Source organism: Sus scrofa, chromosome 6 (genome assembly GCF_054392235.1).
Source record: "Sus scrofa isolate SSC_HxYL_T2T_F1_AM1 chromosome 6, Sscrofa_HxYL_maternal_Yorkshire_Landrace_v2.0, whole genome shotgun sequence".
NCBI classification, from domain to species: Eukaryota; Metazoa; Chordata; class Mammalia; order Artiodactyla; family Suidae; genus Sus; species Sus scrofa.
In genome coordinates, this window is record NC_139388.1 from 73,217,774 (window position 1) to 73,241,511 (window position 23,738).

Consider the following 23,738-nt stretch of genomic DNA (forward strand, 5'->3'; position numbering starts at 1 on the left):
TGGGTCCATGGGTACAAAGAGCGCTTCACCCAAGCAGGATTTCAGAGATTCTGAGTTTCCCCCCTCCTTTGGTTAGTTACAGGATGAGTATGGACAGAAAAAGCACATGCTGCTTATTTTTGCAAGTACACATCTTAATATATAGTTAAGTCTGTATATAAATACAAACCAACTGCCACAGGAAAATCTAAGATAAAACAAGCTTATTATAAAAAAGCGAAGTTGGAGTTCCCGTCGTGGCGCAGTGGTGAACGAATCCGACTAGGAACCATGAGGTTGTGGGTTCGGTCCCTGCCCTTGCTCAGTGGGTTAACGATCCGGCGTTGCAGTGAGCTGTGGTGTAGGTTGCAGAGGCGGCTCGGATCCTGCGTTGCTGTGGCTCTGGCATAGGCTGGGAGCTAGAGCTCCGATTAGACCCCTAGCCTGGAAACCTCCATATGCCGCAGGAAGCAGCCCAAAGAAATAGCAAAAAAAAAAAAAAAAAAGCAAAGTTTTGGGAGTTCCCTGGTGGCTCAGTGGATTAAGGACCTGGTGTTGTCATTGCTGTGGCTTGGGTCACTGCTGTAGTGAAGGTTCAATCCCTGGCCTAGGTAGTTCTGCATGCTGTAGGCGGGGTCAAAAAAAAAGTTTTTGTTGAAATTTGGTTCCTATTATGTCCCCAAATAGAGGAGATTCCAGAAACACGTGATCCTGGTCCAAAAATTCTGGGTTCCATTTTGTGAAACGTATTTTTTCAGTCCTTTTCAAGCCAGCACGAACTGGGTTTCCTGACCTTCAGTTGTTCTGTTGACACACACTTGAATCTGAGTTTAGACAGCTAACGGTGGTCATTTCTTTACTTCCCTAAGAATTACTCTCCCTGGAGTTCCCGTTGTGGCGCAGCAGAAATGAATCCGACTAGGAACCAAGAGGTTTCGGGTTCGATCCCTGGTCTTGCTCTGTGGGTTAAGGATCCAGCGTTGCTGTGAGCTGTGGTGTAGGTTACAGATGTGGCTGGATCCTGCGTTGCTGTGGCTGTGGTGGAGGCTGGCAGCGGTAGTTCCGATTCGACCCCTAGCCTGGGAATTTCATATGTGGTTGTTAGGTGTGGCCCTAAAACACACACACACACACACACACACACAAAGACTCACACTCCCTTCCAGTCTTGTCACACTGTTAGGTCATGTCCAGATCTGGCTAACTCCTGACATGTCCCCCGGTCAGTATAACAAGTTAGCACTCTTTATTCAGTTTTCTGTTTTCTGTATTTTCCGGGTATAACAACACACTTTCGAATGGTCATGGAATGTTACGTGTGACTAGGAAGATCTTAAAAAAACAACTTAAAAACATTTTTTTTTTCTTTCTTTTTGGCCACACTCATGGCATGTGGAAGTTCCCAGGCCAGGAGTCGAACCTGTGTCACAGCCGCGACCGTGCCGGATCCTTAACCTGCTGGGGGGAACTCCTAACTGTGCTCCTTTGGACGGTTCTTCTTGATTTCAGATGAGTGGGAATTGACTATTTTTAGGAGGGAAAGGGGATCTCGTGCCCATGAAACTTTTCAACATTGACCTTCGCTAGCGCCATTCTGACTGTGTTTAATCACGACCGCTGAGACAGTGCTGAACAAGCCCCAGGCAGAGGCATTCACGACAAAAACACCCAGCCCTTCCAGGAACAGGCCCAGAAACGTCTGCATGTGTCTGTCGACCCTGAACCCCAGGGTCTGGGAACATTCACTGTGTCCCACCATACCCTCAAATTTATTTCTCAGCCGTGGAAAATGCCCATGAGAAAGCATTGTGCAACTACCAACTGTTAGTCACTTTATATTTCCTGAATTTCTCTACTTAATTTCCCTGGTAGCTGGCAGTCACATTGAAGATTTAAGTCGCTGAAGGGAATTCGGGAAAACCCACATACATGTCTAAGAGGAGGTTTGGCAAGCAATGCGTCTTAGTGACACAACAATGTCATAACTAGAGATTTCATCAAACAGCAGGCAGGAAATCCCTCCCGCTGCCAGACACCCACTTACACTCGCTGGAGTCTGAGGACCATTGTTTGTGAAAATGGATTCTACGCAGTTTTTAATTTGATTATCAGGCTGCTGGGATAAAAATGTGGACCTGAAGTTTAGAGACAACATTGCTTTAAAAATGGGCTTGTTGGGAGGGAGCTCCCATCGTGGCGCAGCGGAAACAAATCCAACTCACATCCATGAGGACGTGGGTTCGATCCCTAGACTCGTTCAGTGGGTTAGGGATCCAGCATTGCCGTGAGCTACAGTGCAGGTTGCAGATGCCACTCAGATCCTGTGTGGCTGTGGCTGTGGCTGTGGTGCAGGCCGGCAGCTACAGCTCCCATTAGACCCCTAGCCTGGGACCTTCCATGTGCCGAAGGTGCGGCCTTAGAAAGCCAAAAAAAAAAAAAAAAAAAAAGGCATCTTAAGAGACTTTTTGGAAAAAGAAAAGAAAAAAGAAAAGTTAGTAAAGTCTCCTTAAAGGGAGCAACAGCTTCTCTAGGAAAAGCCCAGCCTGCTCCCTCCGGATGGGCCCCAAGCTTTGGGGAAAGATGCAGGGGACTGACCATGCAGCCAAGCCGACACAGCAGTCTGAGGGATGGGCGACACAGGAGTTCCCAGGCAGACTTTTCTCACTCCCTAGAGCCCAATGAACACACCTTTTCTTTTTCTCTCTTTTTTAAGGTTGTTGGGAAGTATAGTTGATTTTCAGTGTTTTGATATTTTCTGCTGTATGACAAAGTGATTCAGCCATCCATGTACACACACCCATTCTCTTTCGGATTCTTTTCCCACCTAGATATTCACAGAATATTGGGTAGCGTCCTCTGTGCTGTACAGCAGGTCCCTGTTGGCCAATCATTCCATGTGCCTCATTGTGCATATGCCAATCCCAAACCCCTAGTCCATCCCCCGCCCCCAACTCCCACCTGTCCCCTTTGGTAACCATAGGTTTCAACCTTTTGGGGGGGGGGGCTGCACCCACAGCATACGGAAGTTCCTGGGCCAAGGATCAAACATGAGCCATAACGATGACCTACGCCACAGCTGCGGCAGTGCCGGATCCTTAACCCACGGTGCCCCGGCGGGATCGCCATCAGCATGACTTCTAGCTGAAGATAGGATTTTATAAATTAAGGTATTATATTTATCTTTTCTTTTTTTGCCGTTTTTTTTTTTGCTTCAGATACTTTAATGATAAAAAATCTTTCATATTCTTAAAAGAAAACGTGGAAACCAGAAGGCAACAGCCTCATGCAAAAATATGCAGCTGGAAGACATTACCACCAAGTAGCTGTGACAACTAAACCATGTTTGGGATCCTGAAAATAAAAGCACATTAAGACCAACGTCTAAACCAGTGGTTCTTATGTAACCAGGGATGGAAACATGAGTCAGTGGGTCTGGAATCCGATGTGTGTATTTTGGAAATTTCTATGATGAACACCATTTCGGATAAAGCAGCACTGTGGGAACACGAACCATGCCCTACAACAAAGGGCAACCAGAACTTCCCGTCCAGACATGGGTGAATCCACCTAAAAAAGGTGGAGATGCCGTCTGTTGGTCACACGGCCTTTTAAGAAACTGTAACGAGTATAGAAACAGTAGGCAAAAGGGATCTCAATCTTGCAAAATTAAAATTTCTCCAGGTCATTTATCTTTGTCTATACTTTGTGCTTAAGACATGGACGTAAGTAACCCACAATGAACAGAGAATCAGGGTTAAATATTGCTGCAAGCATGAAAACCAACTATCATCCCTCGGCATGCTCCTTGAATTATCCCCGAATATTAATAAGTAAACATCAAAGTTTTTATGATGGCCTTCAGTATCATCTTCCACTGATGATGCAAGACCAGCTGACAAATGGGACTTGTAATTTCAGAAACTAGTGACTAGCTGCCATCTAAATGTAGAAGGCAAATTTTTAACGATTCCTGTCTTCCATATTTGTAACAAGCCATCAATTTGTGTTAGGGCTTCTCTTTAAAGCGATTATAAATTTGGATCTTAACGATAACTCCCTGAGCTTAACTTTATAAATCATATGAGCCACATTTTGCCATAATCTACCTTTTTTACAGAAACCCTTCCAATTTAAGTCTTTTCAAGTTGTATATGGCCACAAATGCTCATGTCAATTTAAAAGAGCCGTGTAATTAATATCCCTTATTACTTCCATGAGTTCTTAGGTATCTTTTTTTTTTTTTTTTTTTTTTTTTGTCTTTTTTGCCATTTCTAGGGCTGCTCCTGTGGCATATGGAGGTTCCCAGGCTAGGGGTCCAATTAGAGCCGTAGCTGCCGGCCTACGCCAGAGCCACAGCAACTCAGGATCCAAGCCGCGTCTGCAACCTACACCATAGCTCCTGGCAACGCTAGATCCTTAACCCTCTGAGCAAGGCCAGGGATCGAACCCATCTCATGGTTCCTAGTCGGATTCATCAACCACTGAGCCACGATGGGAACTCTGAATTCTTAGCTATCTTGCCTTATTCATAACAAAAGCTTTTAAGCTATGAAATGCCAAAAGACAAAAGGCCCCAAACCTGAGCTCCTGTAAATCAGCAGGCAGCCTTAACCATATCCCCTACAACAAGGCTCACACTGAGCTTTGATGACACCAATGCCTCTCCCCTTTGGTATTTGCATGAAATGTTAAGAAGGACCACTGGAAGTCATTTGTTTAGGATCTGTATTTTGTAAGATATCCTCATAGATGCATGACTTGTCTCTCATATTAAAGAAAGTCAGTGCAGCATCATCTAAAACTCTCTTTGAATAGCACATTTAAGGAAACTAAGCCACGAGACGGTTGTATTACAATTTAATCTAAAACTTAGAAACGACAACAACCCTTTAGATTTCTAGGAGGAAGCTTCTGCACGCCTCTGTATGCAACTCTGTAGTGTTGCATTTTAACCATATTGTGGATTTTACATCGTGACAGGCCGATTTAGAATTCCCAGGCAACACCTCCAATTATATAAAATGAAAGCAATTTTGAAAGCTTTGTGGAAAGTTGTCATGCTCATGATAAAAGCCCTTTTTCATGGGCAACTTTGGATTATAATATATCAGGTGGCTGTACTTTAAAATGTTGGTCACTGAGTGCCATGGACTTTGACCTGGCTTCTACTCCTAAAAACATAAGTTTTATCCCTTAGGCAGACACAATTCCTTCCACTTCAAAAGCCTCAACTGTGTTTCTTACAAAGTTTAGATTTGTTTAACCAACTGCTTTCTGCGGGACAAGACCCATGGTAACAGTGAGTTCGACTATTACACAATTATGCTAATATTTTATTGTCAAAAGCCCTTTCTAAGAAAATATAAGTATGGCTTCCAATAGGAATGTTATACCTGGATTTGGTACCAAGCTCACAGATTTTAGTTTTGCGAAAGGAAAAACAGGCTTTCAGGTGCAACAACAATTTGTAACCCAAAATTTAATCCCAAGGATTCTCACAAAACATATTTCAAATGACAGCATGAAAAAAAATCTTGCACAGTAACTCAAAGTTCAGCTCTACAGGGTACACTTAAACTGGTAGACATTAGCATCTCGAATAGTCTCAAATTTTCAAATAAAGAATGTTACGAAGAGCTATGTATTCATACATAGCAACTGCAGAAGGAACTTAGGACCTAAAGCAAAAGCAAACTAATTTTCCTGAAACTTCTTAGGTTCTATACCAACTGGACAATCTCTTGTCTGGTAGGAAGACTAGTGGGATTTTTAAACCTCTAATCTAGTAGTTTCATGGTGCAGCTTTAGCTTTTACCTGCTGGTTTGTGTTCACAGCAGCTTTTAAAGACTGCTTGCTCATCTACAGCTGCACACCGTATCCCAGCTCTGGAAAGTCTTTTGAGTTTTTGCCAGTTTTGCTTCCATCATATTGAATATCACAGTTTAGCTGAGCAGGAGTTATAGGTTTATTATCAGTCTATGCAAGACTGAAAAAAAAAAAAGTCAAAACAAATTCCATTTTGCTTAAGGGAGCATTGTAAAATAACAATTCTTGGTATTACACGCCTCATAGGATCCATTTCAGACCATAGAGAATTACATTTTCATGCGTCACTGTTCCAAGAGACAAATGCGAACAGCTAAACCATCTTAAAAATGCACCATGCTTAGGAAATCTCAAACAAAACCTGAATTTTCTGTACATGCTCCTGTCAAAGGAAGTTATTTGCTGTCCACCACTCCTCTTGCAAACTGGTTTTTCTATTTCCTTTCATTTGACCTAGATGGGCTATGAGACCTAGAAAAAGACCAGGACGGCTTGTGATTTCTCTGCAGAGAAAGTGACCTCTCTCTTCTCCTATCTCTAGAAAGGGACCTGCTCCGGCTACAGGAGAAGCTTCTCCATCTTGGAGATGCACGGTAAGGTGGAGGACTCCTCCGACAACCATCTAGAGGACGATAACCCCAAGAAGGAGGTGGGCCACGATATCCTTTTTTTTTTTTTTTGTAATAATGATTTTTATTTTTTCCATTATAGCTGATTTACAGTGTTGTGTCATTCTTTTGCTGCACAGCAAGGTGACCCAGTCACACCTATGTGCACATTCTTTTTTCTCACATTATCCTGCTCCATCACATGTGACCAGACATAGCTCCCAGGGCTGGGAATTTGGGGTTAATAGATGCATACTATAGCCTTTGGGATGGGCCACGGTTTCTACTTCTCTTTTCACCCTTAGACAGCTCCGCTCTTACTCAGCTGCCACGGCATGTTCTGTTCTCCCATCCAGCTCTCAGAGGGTGTTAGCTGCATCTTGGGGGAGCTTCACCACAAGCAAAGCCAGGAGGGTTTCTAGCAACCTATCCATTCAGAGTGGTCCATAATAGCCAAAAGCACGTTGCAATTCAGTCTTGTTACCATGGTTTCCAAGATTACCTACAGAAGCTTTATGGTCTGATGGACAGGAACCACGATGCATTTCGAGATCTTAGGTAAGAAGTGCAGAGACTCAAATCCATGCACCCTCAGCTGGGTCTTCCCCCTCCCCTCCCGCCCGCTCCCGCCAATGCTGTCCCCAGGCGGTGTCTACGAAATGGTGGCTGTTTGCTTTTTCTTTTTTCTTTTTTATGGCCACACCCAGGGCATGTGGAGGTTTGAAGTCTAGGGGTCAAATCCGAGCAGCAGCTGCCAACCTACGCCACAGCCACAGCGGCGCTGGGATCTGAGCCACGTCTGTGACCTACACCACATCTCGTGGCAATGCCAGATCCTGAACCCACGGAGCAGAGCCAGGGATTGAACCCATGTCCTCATGGATACTAGTTGGTTGGGTTTGTTACTGCTGAGTCACTACGGGAACTCCTGTGTTTATCTTACTTACCGTGAAAATGATCTGACATGCTCTGAATTTCACTTCATCCTAGATGTTGTTTCATAGTTTGTAGGTTTAGATTGCTTTAAGGTATCTTTCCTTTTTGTCCGTTTTTTATTTTTTCGTGGTTTGAATCTAAGAATATAACGACATTCTATTTTCGAATTTGGAATCTTTTTATGAACGAGCCCTGTGTACATGTATAGGAAGCTGACTGTTCACTGGCTAATGTTCTCCATTTACGCCTTAACACGTTTTGCTTTGTTTGTTTTACCATCCGTTTCTCCCACTAGAATGTAGTATCAATGAGAGCAGGAAATTAATCTTGCATCTGATCATTGCCTGCTGATTCTATCTCACTTATCATATATCATCCTGGGCTACTGTCTTTGCCTAATTCTTTGATACTGAATTCTGTCGCTTGATTAAGTGTTGAGATCCCAGTTACCATGGTCTATGTTTGTTGGCTGCTTTTCCACCACGAAAGACATTTTTATTATATTCATCGGAACATGAATTTACTGTTATGTTTGTATGGTCTAATGGTTTACCATTGATGGCGATTTTATCTGCCGCTGCTTCTTGCCGTGCCATCGATGTAATGACACGATGGTGATCCCTCTGCTTTCCTTAAATTTCTGCAAACATCTTAGAATGTAGACCTTGCTAAGCCAGAGGTTGGCCTCTGCTTACCTGTATGTAACTCCTGTAGCCTGTCCATGGCAAACTGTTGGATTTTGCTCTAGAGCGAAGTCCAGTCTTGCTCATGGTGTTAGAAGGCTCTCTTCCGATTTACACCTTCAGCCTCAACGTCCACCCCAACCTCTGACCTTAGATGTCTAACAGGCATTTGCATTTGTTTCCTGGAGTTGCTGTGACAATGCACCACAAACAGGTGGCTGAAAACGACAGAAATGTCTTGCTGTGCCGCTCTGGAGGCCAAAAGTCCAAAGTCAAGGAGTGGGCAGGGCCAGCCTCCCAGGGCCTCTAGGTAGAATCCTTGCCTCTGCCAGGTGGTGGCCACTAATCCTTGGCATTCCTTGACCTGCAGCTGCGCCCCTCCAAGCTCAGGACACTAGTCATGTTGGGTTAGGGATTCCCCTAACTCCAGGGGTAGTATCCATGAGGATGTGGGTTTGATCCCTGGCCTCGCTCAGTAGGTTAAAGGATCCGGCCTTGCTGTGAGCTGGGGTGTAGGTCGGCAGCTACAGCTCTGATTCCACCCCTAGCCTGAGAACTTCAATATGCTGCAGGTGGGGCCTAAAAAGATGAAGTAATAATAATAATAATAATGAATAAATAAATAAAATAGACACTCTCCTCCACTTAACATGTTTTGCTTTCAGACATTTTGTGTTTGTTTTACCATCCGTTTCTCCCACTAGAATATAGTATCAATGAGAGCAGGAAGTTAATCTTGCATCTGATCATTATATCCTCCGGGGCCAGAGCTGTACCTGGCATACCATAGGTGCTCAATAAATAGTTGCTGAATTAAGGCAGGCATGGATACCTTGGCAGCAGCGTCCATTTCCCTATTAAATTGTTGAGTAGAGCTCTGAATCAGAATGAACAAGAGGAAGGTACAGGGAAGTGTGTTTAAGGGGCGTGTGGGAGGACAGCACAGGCAAAGGCCCTGAGGCCAAGAGCGTGCTTGGCATGTTCGAGCAGCAGCGGGGCTGGCCAGTGTGTCAAGGGGAGTGGTAGGAGATGCTGTCAAAGAGATGGTCCCTTTCTAGCCCGTGATCTTCTGGCCACCTGGTGTCCGTTCCCTGGCTGTTCTAAGGGTTGCCTTCTCATTCCTGAGTGGTGGCTTCGATGTCACCTTATGTCAGAGCACCCACAGCATTTTTCATCAGCGGTAAATCTGTTTACCTCTTTCGTGTCGTGTCCTACTACCCCAGCGGGCACATGGGTGCCACGCAGGTCAAGACCCAGTTTGTTTGACGGCTCTGGCTCTCCTGGGACCTAATAGGGTGCGTGTTCCCGCGAGGGTTGGTTAAGTGAATGAACAGAGAGAACCTTCTCCTGGGAAATGAGTCCCCCTGGGAAGTTTCATTCGGCGTATAAAAACATGTCTGTCTTTGGCGAGGAGGCGAGAAAGAGGAAGAATGAAAAAGGCAGCCGTATCTATATATGTCTCTACCTCCCATACTTATTGCAAGTAGCAGAGTGATATTTCTGGCGTTCTCCTGGGGGACATTTCTCTATTCCCATGACCTTAAAGCATATCCCTTATGAATCCTGAGGCTTTGTTTTTTTTTTTCCCCCTCTTACAGCACACATCAAGTTTTTACCCAACATATTTTCCCAGTGTCTCTTAATTTTCTTTTCACATATTCTTCATAGCACTAACCTTATAAGGCACATAAATTTGTCTAGTTCTGCTTTAAGCAAGAAAAAAAGTAAACTGTCTACCGCTAATAAGTATATCAATTATCTTTCTTAAGTTTTTTTTTTTTTCCAATTCTGCATCTACTTATTGTGTGCTTACTATATGCAAGGCATTGGCAGACTCACAGTCTTTGAAAAACTTATGGCTACCCAAGAGGACAGGTGTTGGGGGGGAGAGTGGGCTGGGGCTTTGGAGTTGGCATAGGCAAACTGAGGTCTGTGGAATGATTGGCCAACGGGGCGGGGGGGACCTGCTGCAGAGCTCAGAGGACGCTGCCTAACATTCTGTGGTCAGCTATGTGGGAAGAGACTCAGCAAGTGAATGCATGTGTGTAGATGCACAACCGCATCCCTTAGCCATAGAGTGGAAATGATCACGACCTTGAAAATTAACTAAACTTTAATAAAACTTTAAAAAAAGGGAGTTCCCCTCGTGGCGCAGTGGTGAACGAATCCGACTAGGAACCATGAGGTTGCGGGTTCGATCCCTGCCCTTGCTCAGTGGGTTAAGGATCCGGCGTTGCCGTGAGCTGTGGTGTAGGTTGCAGACACGGCTCGGATCCCGCGTTACTGTGGCTCTGGCGTAGGCCGGAGGCTACAGCTCCGATTCGACCCCTAGTCTGGGAACCTCCATATGCTGAGGGAGCGGCCCTAGAAAAGACAAAAATAATAATAATAAAAAAAATTAAAAAAGGCCACTGGGCAAGGTCTGGGGGTCGTGGGGTTAACCAGGCAGGAGATACCTGGTCCCTAGCTTCCCAAAGCTTATGTTCTGTTGTGAGAAATGTATTCTCCGCTAGAAATGATTGAATGACAACGTACATGCATGTATGATGCGAGGAAGTGTCTTAGTCTTAGGCATCAAGGAAATGGTCTTTGCTCGTTGTCTTTCTAATGATCATTCTTTCCTCTTTTTTTTTTTTTTTTTTGGCTTTGCCGAAAGCAGGTGGAAGTTCCCTGGGCCAGGGGTCAAACCTTCGCCACAGCAGGGACAGCCACACAGGAAATCCAGGAATGCATTTCAGGCTCCTCTTCCTCCCTAGCTCATCCTCCAGTCAGGCAGCGGTTTGGAGATTCCTTCCTGCAGATCCTCTGCTTTTCGTTGTTTGCTGCTCCTCTTTTAGACCCTGCCCCAAATTCTAGTGACTTGTTTCAAGTCGTGACAAAAATAACGATCCCAGCACGTGCAAGGCTCATCCCAGCCCCCAGACCTCTGCTCTGTCTGTCCACCACCGCTCCCTCTGGAACCATGGAAGCCTGCCACTCAGGTCCAGCTCAGGACGACTTGGAGAGTAGTCCATAGACGACAAGCTGCAAACTAGTTCCGAAACTGTTACTGGTCTGTGATAAGATAAGCAGAAAAATAGAGAAGAGCCTTTTTGGCAATTTAGCATTAGCCCCCAGCCGAGCACGTGACTGATGCTTTGGTCCCGACCAAGCAGAGAGCATCCTGAGCGCTGTTGAACTCACAAGATGAGTTGGATGTGGCCTGAGCTGTGCTGCAGCCCTGAGCAGGAGGACCACGTGTTGGCTCATGATGGATTGGAAATTCAAACAAAAGTGGTCCCTCACCAAAGAGCCTTTGAGCATCACGGCTCTAACCCCTATCAATTCTTCCCTCTTGTGAGTAGCTTGGGTGATTTAGGTGGTATCATGTAATCTTGTGCTGGAACTTGTATTTTTTTTAAACTTTATTCTTGTTGTGTCATTTGTGGAGGAAGTTCCCTGGCCAGGGATTGAACCTGCACCGCGGCAGTGACAACGCCAGGTTCTTGACCCTCTGACCCACAAGGAAACTTCAAGGTCTCGCTTTCTCGCTTGTTTTGCAGGACCCATGAGGACAAAGACCATCCTTTCTCCTCTTTCTTTTTTCTTTTTTCCTTTTTACAGTGGCACCCGAAGCATATGGAAGTTCCCAGGCCAGGGGTTGAATCACAGCTGCAGCTTCGTCTTATGCCGCAGCTTGCTGCAATACCGGATCCCTAACCCACTGAACAAGGCCAGGGATTGAACCCACATCCTCATGGATACTAGGTGGGTTTGTTACCATTGAGCCAGGACAGGAACTTATTTTATTTTATTTTATTCCATTTTATTTTATTTTATATTTTGGCCTTTCCTGGGGCATGCAGAAGTTCCCGGGCCATTGGAGTTCCCGTCGTGGCGCAGTGGTTAATGAATCCGACTAGGAACCATGAGGTTGCGGGTTCGGTCCCTGCCCTTGCTCAGTGGGTTAACGATCCGGCGTTGCCGTGAGCTGTGGTGTAGGTTGCAGACGCGGCTCGGATCCCGCGTTGCTGTGGCTCTGGCGTAGGCCGGAGGCTACAGCTCCGATTCAACCCCTAGCCTGGGAACCTCCATATGCGGCAGGAGTGGCCCAAGAAATAGCAAAAAGACAAAAAAAAAAAAAAAAAGTTCCCGGGCCAGAGATCAAACCCAAGCCACAGCAGCGACAATGCAAGATCCTTAACTGCTAGGCCACCAGGGAACTCCTAATAACTTATGTTTTAGAAATACAAAGTCAGGGAGAAACTTCAGGCAGAGTATTGCAAGGAACGTTTATGGGCGCCTCTTCTGTGCCAAGCATGGTGCCAACTGCATTTACGTTTATTTTTTCATTTAATCTTTGTACCATCTCTTCAGAGGTATAATTGCAGGTATAATTACCACCATTTTGCAGATGAGGGAAATGAGGTGTCAGAGAGGTTGAGCAACTTGCCCAAGGTCACACAGCTAGTGAGTGGTCTTGGTCTGACTTCAAAGCCGGTGTACTTTTTCTTATTGCCCTTATTACGCAGTAACAGCATTTATTGCTAAAAGGGAATGTTACTGGATTGAAGAAAATGCATGTACTCTGTCATTTTTTTTTTTTTTTTTTTTTCTGAAAGAGCTTTCTTTGCCATTGTTCTCATGTCTTATATTTCCATTAAGGCTTTTCCCCTATATGCTTTTATTTCAGAGGTTGGTACAAGACTATGCTTCGTCCAGGCTGCCCTGCAAATTACAATTCCAGCTTTACCTTGGCCTCTCCTGGGAGAAGACCGAGACAAAGCCTTCTGTGGCTCTAATTAGGCTGTAATTTGGCCTCCGAGCCGTGGAGGTCGGGATATGCAGCTTTAGCAGAGATCTGCGTCCTGTCTCTGGGAACAGTGGCTTTGTTAACATGCTTCTCTGGTGTGTCATCCGTCTCACTGTTTCTCGTATGGGGTTTTCAGATGCTGCTCACTGGTTCTTTGGGGATAGTTGTTTTTTTAAAGCGTTTTTCGCAGTCTTCAAGGTTTGATTCTTTAAGGATGCATTTCCTAGTGTTTAACTTTATTGGTCTTTGGCACTTATTTGGACAATGTAGGAGGCCGAGTTAGAACTGAATTGCTGTTTAGATGAGACAAAGGCGCATTTATGATTGACTAAGATACTCACACGGATTGTTTAATTATCTTCCAGAACATACGTGTGCAATTGTAGTCCTTCGGATGTATTTTGGGAAAGGGAACTGACTACTTAAAGGATAAAATTTGAAAGAGGTGAAATGGAGATTTTCATGGGGTTTGAATCTCTGGGTCAAAATCAGGTCTATACCTTCAAAACAACTTTTATGTTGTCTTTAAAAACAAGGTTACTAGGAATTGTCTGTATTCAATGTGTGTGCTTGGATCCTTAACCAATTCAAAGGACCTGAGATGATTGAGAAACCAATGCTGTCTTACGTACTGCGTTTATCTTGAGGTGATTCAGAAATTAAAAGTGAAAACAGAACAACTGTGATTCAGGACATTTTTGTAAGGAGGGAAAATACAAGGAAGGAAAAAAAAGTAAAATTCCCCTCTTTGGAACTTACGTGGTCTGCAGAAAAATAGTTTACTCAGCACGGTGTCTCCAAAATACATGCGTATATATGTATTTCAGTCATTTTTCTTTAGCCAAGTATCTGTCACCTCACTGGTGCTTTAATTCCTCACATCTAATTGGTGATCAGAACCCTGAATTCTGTTAAATGAAGCTTTTAATCTGTCCCTTCTTGTCCAACCCAGCTGCCCTGCTGCTACTTTGACTTCTCGCCTTTTTTGTTGTTGTCTTTTGTTTTCTGGCCGCCCCCCCACGGCCTGCGGAAGTTCCAGGGTTCAACCTGTGCCACAGCAGTGACAATGCCGCATCTTTAACCCAATGAACCACCAGGGAACTCTGACCCCCCCCCCAAATCTTCCGTCCGCCAACCTGCCTTTTACACAGCTGGCACAGCCATGGCTCCTTCCTAAACATACCTGGTCAAGTCATTCTGCCACTTAAAATCCTTCTGTCTGTATTTCACCGAGGAAAAAAAAAAAAAAAAAAAAAACCAGTAGGACAAAGACACAAAATAAAGATGGGGACAAGACAAAACACAGAACCTCCCTTCTGATCCTGGCCTTCCTGCCTCCTCATCGCTGGTATTCCAGCCTCGGGGACAAGCCAATTACTCTTGGGCTAGTCCTTTTGATCCCAGGGTGCTGTTGGCCTAGAATGTTCTTCACCATCCCCTCCCCTTCCTGAGTCTCAGAGTAGGTTTTTGCATCATCACCTCCTTGATAATCTCTTCCCTCCCTCCTCTGCTTCTATTTCACCCCAAGCCCAGTGCGTGTTCACTCTTGACCTAGGTTGCATACGTTTTAATTATTCCATTTGTATCTAATGCTTGTCTTTTAATAGCGATGAGACAGGTGGTTGAGACCTTGGGCTCTGAAAGCCTGGATGCCGAGTCTGGCTTTGCTATTCTAGCTGGGTTCCTGGGCGAGTCCCTTAAGCTTCCGTCTGAGCATCTGTAAAATGGGGGGATAACAAGAGCATCCACTTCCGGGGCCTGGAGTGAAGATTCAGGGACTCAACTCGATGCCTGTAAACTCTGGTAACACTCCCTGGCTGTGACAAGCTAATTGTCACATAGCTCATTTTGTGAGGAGGCCATTATGTAAACGGCAGAGATCTTATTAGAGAAAGTACTTTATTTTAAAATTATTCATTTAATGAGGTTAATTAAATGCTAATAAATAAATAAACAAACATTGCTGTATTCATTTGTAAGATAAAGAATCAGACCATGTTAGAATCAGTCACAACAAATTGCTCTTTGTTGGCATAGAGCTCTTACTCAGGAAAAGGAAAAAAATCTTTTTTTTTTTTTCTTTTTAGGGCTGCACCCGAGACATGCAGAAGATCCCCAGGCTGGGGTTGAATCGAAGCTGCAGCTCCTGGCCTGCCCACAGCCACATGGGATCCAGGCTATGTCTGCAGCCTACACCATGGCTCATGGCAACGCCAGATCCTTAATCCACTGAGCAAGACCCGGGATCGAACCTGAGTCCTCAAGGATACCAGTTATATCCTTAATCCGCTGAGCCACAACAGGAACTCCAGGAAAATGTTTTGAAATAAAGGAATTGTCTACTTGGGCAGACAAGTTTAATGCGGTTCTTGAACTTGAGTAATTTTCTAGTCGGAACCTTGACTGATTGATGGATTATCTACGAAATTATTGAACTCATTTACTCGGTTTCTGAAGAATCCAGCGCACAGATTAAATTACGTTGCTGTCCAGGGCACAACCAGAAGTGAGAGGTAAAGCCTTCTGCTACGGGTTCCTCGGTCAGTAGTGATCAGGGAATGGCAATTTAGTTTTTCAGTTTCCCCATGGATGCGTCCACTGTTGGCCGTTATAAATGGTTCTGAAATGAACATCTTTTATCCCACACTCTTGTGCATCTTTAATGATCTCCTTAGAATAAATGGATCAAAGCTGAATGATCGGATGAAAGGGAGTGACTGAGTCTTCGTATTATCAGCCAAAGAGATTCTTATTCCTTTATGCTCTTACCGACAGTGTTTGAAAACGTTCATTGCCTCCATATTTCTGCTATCAAAGAGTATTTGTCTGGTTTTTTTTTAATCTTTCCTAACTTCACAGGCAAGGAAAAAAAAAAGGGAAAACTAAGAAAATATAACCAGCTCATGCAGAGAAGGAAAACTTTCACTCTCATTTACATTTCTTTATTAGTCTTTAATACAAAATGCATACTTCAGATTCCACTATTTTTCTTTTCGCAGGATTTTGAACATCCAAAATGTTTCCTGTCTACATATATTAAACACAAGAGGAGAAGGAGATATTCTTATTACACGTATTAAGTGAGATTAAGAGAGATCCTGAGACGTTAAACTCCAGAACCAAAAGACTGACTTTTAAAAAGAACAGGAATACCAACAATTGCAACCAAAGAAACCCCGTTGGGGACTTTGTATTTTCCATTACTGGGTAGGAGTGCGTAGGGTTTAATTTGTGAGAGAGAGAGACGCGTGGTGATTCGAGATATCTGAGCTATATTATTTGTGAACCGACACCCAACTGCATGGTGATATATTTTGAAAAACAATCAGAACTGTTAATTTAATGTTTTCACTAGAACGATGTATGATTTAGAAAGACGACTACAGGAGACCCCCCTGTGACCAATGGGATCAGGGGCGAATCTGTAGCACCAGGACGCAGGGGTCTATCCTGGCCCCTGGCACAGTGGGTTAAAGGATCCGGTGTTGCCGTAGCTGCGGCTGTAGGTTGAAACTGTGGCTCAGATCTGATCCCTGGCCTGGGAACTCCATGTGCCATAGGGCGGCAGAAAAAGAAAATAAAAAGAAAAACAAAATAAAATACAATACGAATAATGGTATGGTCTACATGGGAAGAATGGCTAAAGCATCCTGTGTGGAAGCGCCCAGAAAGTGACTGAATGTGAGCCTCAATTCAAAAAAGACAGAAAGAAAGACAAATATATAACTTTGCAGTCATTGGTGGTCCTGGTTATTCCCTCCTGCAGGGCTCTTATTACGTCCTGTTTGATGCGCAGGAAGGGATGTTATGCAAACATATCTAGAAAGTGGTTCGGTGTGAGGATTTTCAGAGATCGGCACATCTTTTAAATTCAAACAGTCTTCATGGAATTTGAAGGTAGAATTCTGGGGACCTGCTGGAGGGAGGGAAGGGGTTAAACATGATAGGAAGTTGCTGGGACAGGCCTCTGGGCTGACTTGTCATTAGGAAATCTGGTCTTTCAGGTTGGGCTGGGCTTTGGGAATGGCTGCTCCTTTGTTCAAGAGGAAAAAAAAAAAAAAAAGTGCTTGGATCTGGCTGCAAGGTCTGACGGGACTTGTAGAAAAGGAATTCTAGTGCTTTCTAGCATCAGAAAGTGAGGCCAGGGCCCTGTAGTAGCTTGAAGGGACTTTACCCCATAAATCCAAGCCTGAATAATAACAGCCTGTAAGGCTTTAGCAGCACAGCCCTGCATACCGGCAGAAAACTGGGAGATGCAGTGATCTGGTCCCCAAAGCTGAGTCTTTCTCGCCTCACAACTGGCGGGTCCCTTCACATTGACTGTGAGAGTATCATGACCTTGAAGTGGCCATTATTTATTTCAGGTGATCTTGTTTTTCTGCTTTTCATCGTTGGCCCCTCATTTATCTTTCTCTGATGGCCAGCGTCTGTCTGTGGATTCCTTCCTGCCACATTTTTTTGTCGGGTTGCTTCATTTAACTTGTGACTAATGAGTTTAATAAAAACAACATGTACTCCTGGAGTTAAGGAGTACAGCTTGTTCTGGGCCTGATAAAAAGGAGTAAATTGTACTATTCATTCCTGTCATTCTTTCTCCCTCCCTTTCCTTCAAATTTATCATCCAGCGTCACGTTGGGAAGTTTAATGAATCGTAGTGAGCCCTGGGTATGTTTATTTTGAGTTAAATTGATTGGTTCTTTCAGGAATTTACCTACCAAGCACTAACTTATCTTCTGGGCATTTGCGAATGATTCTGGAACTGTGCTTACCTGCCAGCTCACAGGCTTAAGCCCCCCGGTCTGCACATGGTGCCGGAAGGCAGAAAAGAGGTGGCGGGAAACGGGTCAGGAAGGAGAGAATGTGAACCACTATGTATATTTGGAGTCTAAATGGCCAATTCCATTTGGTATTTCTGCAGTAGCTGCTGTGATTTCTCCTTTTTCATTTCTTATTTCATTTATTCGGGTTTTTCTGCTCCTCTTCTTGGGGAGTCTGGCCAGTTTTGTCAGTTCGGTTCACCTTTTCAAAGAGCCAGCTCTTGGTCTTATTCCCAATTCCATCTGGGATTGGAGGAAAAGAGGGGTGGACCAGAAGTCTAGAAAGTCAGGTGCTGGATCGAACTCTTTGCTTGGTTGTGAGAAACTTGCACAATGTCATCGAATCCCTTGAGTTCCTGTTTTCTTTACTTACAAAATAGTAGTTATAACATCCGTGAGGCCTCTTTCCCTGGGACGGTTGTAGGAATCAAATGAGATAGAGTACGTAAAGTCACTTTGGAACAATCACTTTCTAAAGCTCTTTCTAAAAGTAAGGCATGATTGTTATCTTGGAAAGAAAATAGGAGAGAGACAGGGAAGTGCTTCCCAATTGCGAATTCATGTAAATTTTTTTTTTTTTTTTTTTTTTTGCTTTTTAGAGCCACACCCACACCACATAGAGGTTCCCAGGCTAGGGGTCTGATCAGAGCTACAGCTGCCGGCCTACACCACAGACACAGGAACACAGGGGCCTCTGAGACCTACAGTACATCTCACGGAAAGGCCAGATCCTTAACCCACTGAGTGAGAGGCCAGGGATCGAACCCACAACCTCATGGTTCCTAGTCAGATTCGTTTCCGCTGTGCCACGATGGGAACTCCAGGGAATTCATTTTAGAGCAAGGTTTTAGGGGTTCCTGAGAAGAACCCTCCTTGGGTAGCTTAGGTGATCATTCCTCGAGAAAATTTCCCCTGAGCCTGCCCCTTCCCACGCCCAGGTCTGTGCCCTGGTCGCCCTGTACTCTGTGCCCTTCAGTCTTGTGCAGACAGTGTCAGCATTGTCCATTTACAGGGCTGTAAGTCCCTCGAGGTCAGGAGACGGCTTAACCCATCATGACACGACCACTGGCTTGTGCATATAGGGGACACTTCATAAATAAGTGGAGTTATTTCTCATAAATAAAATCCTGAAGCAGACATGAAATCTGACAGGGTCCCTCATCAAAGGACTCTGATGGACACAGCACTATATGGAAAACTCAGCAGATCAAAACCAGACTCAGGATCCAAAAGTCTAAGTTGAAGTCCTAGCATGATCATATCTTTGCTGTGCTACCTTGGGGAAGTGACTTAACCTCTCTGAGCTTCAACGTCCTCCTTTGTAAAATGGGATAAAACACCTTCCTGGGCTATATCTTTAATACCATTTGGAAGCCATTTTTGTTCTCTGTTAATGACACACTGAATCTGGCAAATGCTCTAAAAAATTTGTTTTGATTACTCTTGCAAAATAAATAAGATACTATTAAAACACTTTGCCATATGTTTCTAAAATAATACATAAAATTGTAATAATAGAAGCTTTTAAAATGTATTATTATTTTTTTTTCTTTTTTTTAGAACCACACCTGCAGCATAGGGAAGTTCCCAGGCTAGGGGTTGAAACAGAGCTGTAGCCGCCAGCCTACACCACAGCCACAGTAACGTGGGATCCAAGCCACGTCTACAACCACAGCTCATAGCAACGCCAGATCCTTAACCCACTGAGCAAGGTCAGGGATCGAACTGGCGTCCTCATGGATCCTAGTCAGATTCATTTCCGCTGAGCCACGATGGGAACTCCCATGTATTATTATTATTATTATTACCTGGGCCACGGCATGCAGCCGCTTGATGTGGGATCTCAGTTCCCAGTTCAGGGATTGGATGCAGGCAGCAGCAGTGAAAGTGTAGAATCCTAACCACTAGACCATCAGGGAACTCCCAATAGAACCATTTTTATTTAGCTCGTCTACAACTCTGGCCTCTCTTGTTCAGGTTGTTGGGTGCTTTGAATCATGAACGTTTCAGAAAGGCAGAGTACCTGAGTAGGAATGATGTTTTCGTTCATTGGTTTTTTTGACCACGGTGTGCAGTGGCTCGACGTGGCACCTCAGGTCCCAGACCAGGGACTGAACCCAGGCAGCAGCAGTGAAAACACCGAATCCTAACTGCTAGACCACCAGGGAGCTCCCAAAGCTGATGGTTTTGTGTCAACCCATACTGCCTTCCTGCTACTGCTTCCATAACCACTAGCTCGTGCAAGCCTCTCTCAGCTCTGGCTGCCTAGATTATCTCCCCACATATGCATTCTTGTCTGTCCACAACTCATTTTTCATCTTATAGAGCAAATGGTAAAAACTTGCACATCTGATCCTATCACTCCGGACGTCAAGCCTGACTTCTCACTGCCCGGAAATAAAGTCCAGGAGCCTCCTGGAGCTCTTCCTCCACATTCTGTCTCTATCTCTGTCTCTGCACTGCATTGTTCTCCAATGACCTGGCCCCAGTTCTCACAACCCAGTCCTCGTCCGGCTCTTTCCTCTGCCTGGACTATCGTCTCCTCTCTCGGCATCTGGCTAATTGTACTGTCAACTGGGTCTCAATTTTCTTTCTTTTTTTTTTTTTTTTTAGTGAAGTATAGTTGATTTACAACGTTGTGTTAATTTCTGCTGTACAGCCAATTGATTCCATTTTATGTATAGATATATGTATTCTTTTTTATACTCTTTTCCATGATGGTTTATCACAGTGTGTTGAATACAATCCTCTGTGCTGTGCAGTAGGATTTTGTTGTTTATCCATTCTTTTTTTTTTTTTTTTTTTTTCCATTTCTTGGGCCGCTTCCGAGGAATATAGAGGTTCCCAGGCTAGGGGTCTAATCGGAGCTGTAGCTGCCAGCCTACGCCAGAGCCACAGCAACGCAGGATCCGAGCCGAGTCTGCAATCTACACCACAGATCACGGCCACCCCAGATCCTTAACCCACTGAGCGAGGCCAGGGATTGAACCCGAAACCTCATGGTTCCTAGTCGGATTCGTTAACCACTGCGCCACGACGGGAACTCCTGTTTATCCATTCTATATGCAGTGGTTTCATCTGCTAACCCCAAACTCCCTGTCCATCCCTCCCCTCCCCTCAGCAACCACAAGCCTGCTCTCTAGGTCTGCGAGTCTGTTTCTGTTTCACAGATATGTTTATGTGCGTCGTCTTTTACGTTCCACATAGAAGTGACGTCACATGATACTTGTCTCTGTCTGACTTATTTCCCGTCATAGGGTCATCTCGAGGTCCGTCCATGTTGCTGCCAACGGCACGATTTCCTCCTTTTTATGGCTGAGGAGTATTGTATAGATCTATGACTACATATACCACATCTTTATCCATTCATCTGTTGATGGGCATTTAGGTTGTTTCCATGTCTTGGCTATGGTAAACAGGGCTGCAGTGAACATCGGGGTGCATGCGTCTTTTGCATTAGAGTTTTCTCCAGCTCTATGCCCAGCAGTGGCATGTTGGATCATAGGGCAATTCTGCTGACAGTTTTCTGAGGCACCTCTGTACTGTTCTCCATAGTGGCTGCATCAGCTTGCATTCCCACCAGCAGTGTAGGAGGGTTCCCTTTGCTCCACACCCCTTCTAGCATCTATGATTTGTAGACAGGCCTCCATGTTCACCCCACTTCGTGGCAGGCCCTTCTTGACCCCTGGGACCAGACTGAGGGTCCTTGTGTTTCCTAAACATCTCTGATTCTGAGTCTTGCTACATTCTAACATCTCTGTCTCTAGACCAGCCTCTCAGCTCCAGGAAGGCAGAGGTGCACCTCTCCTGTTGGCCTCTGCAGCCCCGGGTTCTGCAGAGCCCGAGGTGTGCCTTGTGCAGGAGGTGCCAGGATGTGTTGATGAAATAGAAGTGACGTGGCCGCTCAGATGAAGACAGAACATTGGGTCAGGCGTGGTGCCCATCCCTCAGTTACCGACCCCTGCCCTGCGCCAGCCACTCTTCTGTGGGCTGGGACACAGCCGTGAACCCACAGCCACACAGTTCTTGCCCTTGTGGGGTTTATATCCTAGGAGGGAGAGCCTGATAATACATGCAGTGAGAGTGGAGTATGTCAGCTGATGGCAGGTGCAGGAAAAGAGGCTAGCGGCGGCGGGGTAGGGGGGAGGGTTCTAGTTTTAAGAGGTTAATAGGGAAGGCTTCATGGAAGTGGCATTTGAGGCTTCAGGACATGAGGGAGTGAGCCAGAGGGATGTTTGGCAAAGAACTTTTCAGACAGAGGAAAGAGCAGTGCAGAGCAGGAAGAATTGAGGGATTTTGAATTTTATTCTGCCTGAGAAGGGGGCGGGCATTGGAAAGTTTGAGCAGAGGAGGAATATAAACCCGACCTACATTTTTTCTCTTCCACCCACGGCATGCAGAATTTCCCAGGCCAGAGATGGAATCCAAGCCATTTTATATAGACCTCCCTTTGCTATAGACTCTGTACCTGGCCATGTCCTGCTGGAGTAGAATGTTTCTCTTAGACAATAACCTAGATTCTCTCTTTTTTTTTTTTTTTTTTTTTTTAGCTTTTTTTCTTCTTTTTTTCTTTCTGCTGCGCCTGTGGCAGGTGGAAGTTCCTGGCCCATGGACTGGACCCTCGCCTCTGCAGTGACCCAAGCCACTGCAACCAAGACAATGCCAGATCCTTAACCAGCTATGCATTGAGATAACTCCCAGATTCTCTTTTAGAACTAATAGAACTGTTGTCCATGTCTGATGTTCGCTTTCTTATACAATTTATTTTGTTGTTTGACCATGCCTGAGGCATGCAGAAGTCCCCTGATCAGGGATCAGACCCTCGCCCTGGCAATGACAATGATGGATCTTTAACTGCTAGGCCACCAGGGAACTCCAACAAAAATCTTTTTGAAAAAAAAAAAAAAGTAAATTATTCTCTACTTCTAGCCATACACAAGGAAAAGCATATTAAATACAATGATCTCATAACTGAGATCTTGGGTCATCATTTTTTTTTTTTTAATTTTTATTGATTTTTGTCTTTTTAGGCCTCACCTGCAGCCTATGGAGGTTCCCAGGCTAGGGGTTGAATCGGAGCTGTAGCCACCAGTCTACACCACAGCCACAGCAACACGGCATCCGAGCTGTGTCTGCAAACTACACCACAGGTCACGGCCACCCCAGATCCTTAACCCACTGAGCGAGGCCAGGGATCAAACCTGCGTCCTCAGGGATGCTAGTCAGATTCGCTTCTGATGAGCTACGATGGGAACTCCTTGGGTCATCATTTAGAACAGTTATCCATCATCCATCAATGAATGCATTCTGAGGGCCTACTATGTGCTGGTGGCTTTTCTATCCTGTTACTCAGATAAGTGAGTGAGGTCTCTGGAGAATATTAGAGCTTTTTTGCCTCCAAACTGGCTTCTTCGGCAGTTTTTTTTTCTGCCCAAGGTGGTGGGCACTTATTTTCCTTGTGTCCGCTCCTCCATATGGGTGGCACTTCCTTTTTGATTCCTGACTCATCTTTTCATTTTCTCTTTATCTTCTCAGCAGAGTGCCAATTAGCTGCCGTTGCCCCATAAGTGAGAGGTTGTGAATTTCGCATTTTCTCTTCTGCAGTTTTAATCGCATCCTTCATTTAGCATCGTTATGGGCCAGGTGAGGATAATGGCTGAAAAGCTGCAAGTCGATCAGCTCTGGCTGGATATAAAATAACTTTCGTCTAGTATAATTCATTTGTATATGCTTCCTCAATTAGATGATAAAAATTGCAGATTCTCTGCAAAAACAAAATGAAAACAAAAGAAAACAAAACCAACAGAAATAGCATCCTTTATATAAGAATGCCCCAACTGGAGTTCCCTGGTGGCTCAGTGGGTTAAAGATCTGACATCGTCACTGCTGTGGCTCTGGTTACTGCTGGGGCATGAGTTTGATCCACTGGCACAGCGGAAAAAAAAAAAAAAAAAAAAAAGAAAAAAAGAAAAAAGGATACCCCAACAGGAGTTCCTGTCGTGGTGCAGTGGAAATGAATCAGAGAACCATGAGGTTTGGGTTCAATCCCTGGTCTCCCTCAGTGGGTTAAGGATCCAGTGTTGCCGTGAGCTGTGC

The 23,738-nt window shown here is 44.8% G+C and overlaps 1 long non-coding RNA gene and 1 pseudogene across 2 annotated transcripts in view; one reads left to right on the forward strand and one right to left on the reverse strand.

Annotated features, from left to right (window-relative positions):
- Nucleotides 1-19,112, forward strand: part of LOC110261087 (uncharacterized) — a 37,409-nt gene extending 18,297 nt beyond the window's left edge. Inside the window, exons 1-3 of one of the 2 annotated variants that reach the window (XR_014807024.1) lie at nt 6,318-6,455; nt 14,913-15,338; nt 15,825-19,112. This is a non-coding gene — a long non-coding RNA (uncharacterized LOC110261087). Of the gene's footprint in view, nt 1-6,317; nt 6,456-14,912; nt 15,339-15,824 lie in introns of those variants that run through there. The other variant, XR_014807025.1, reaches the window with a different exon arrangement.
- On the reverse strand, nt 6,241-6,988 carry LOC100627818 (serine/arginine-rich splicing factor 3-like; annotated as a pseudogene).
- Nucleotides 19,113-23,738: the final 4,626 nt, after the last annotated feature.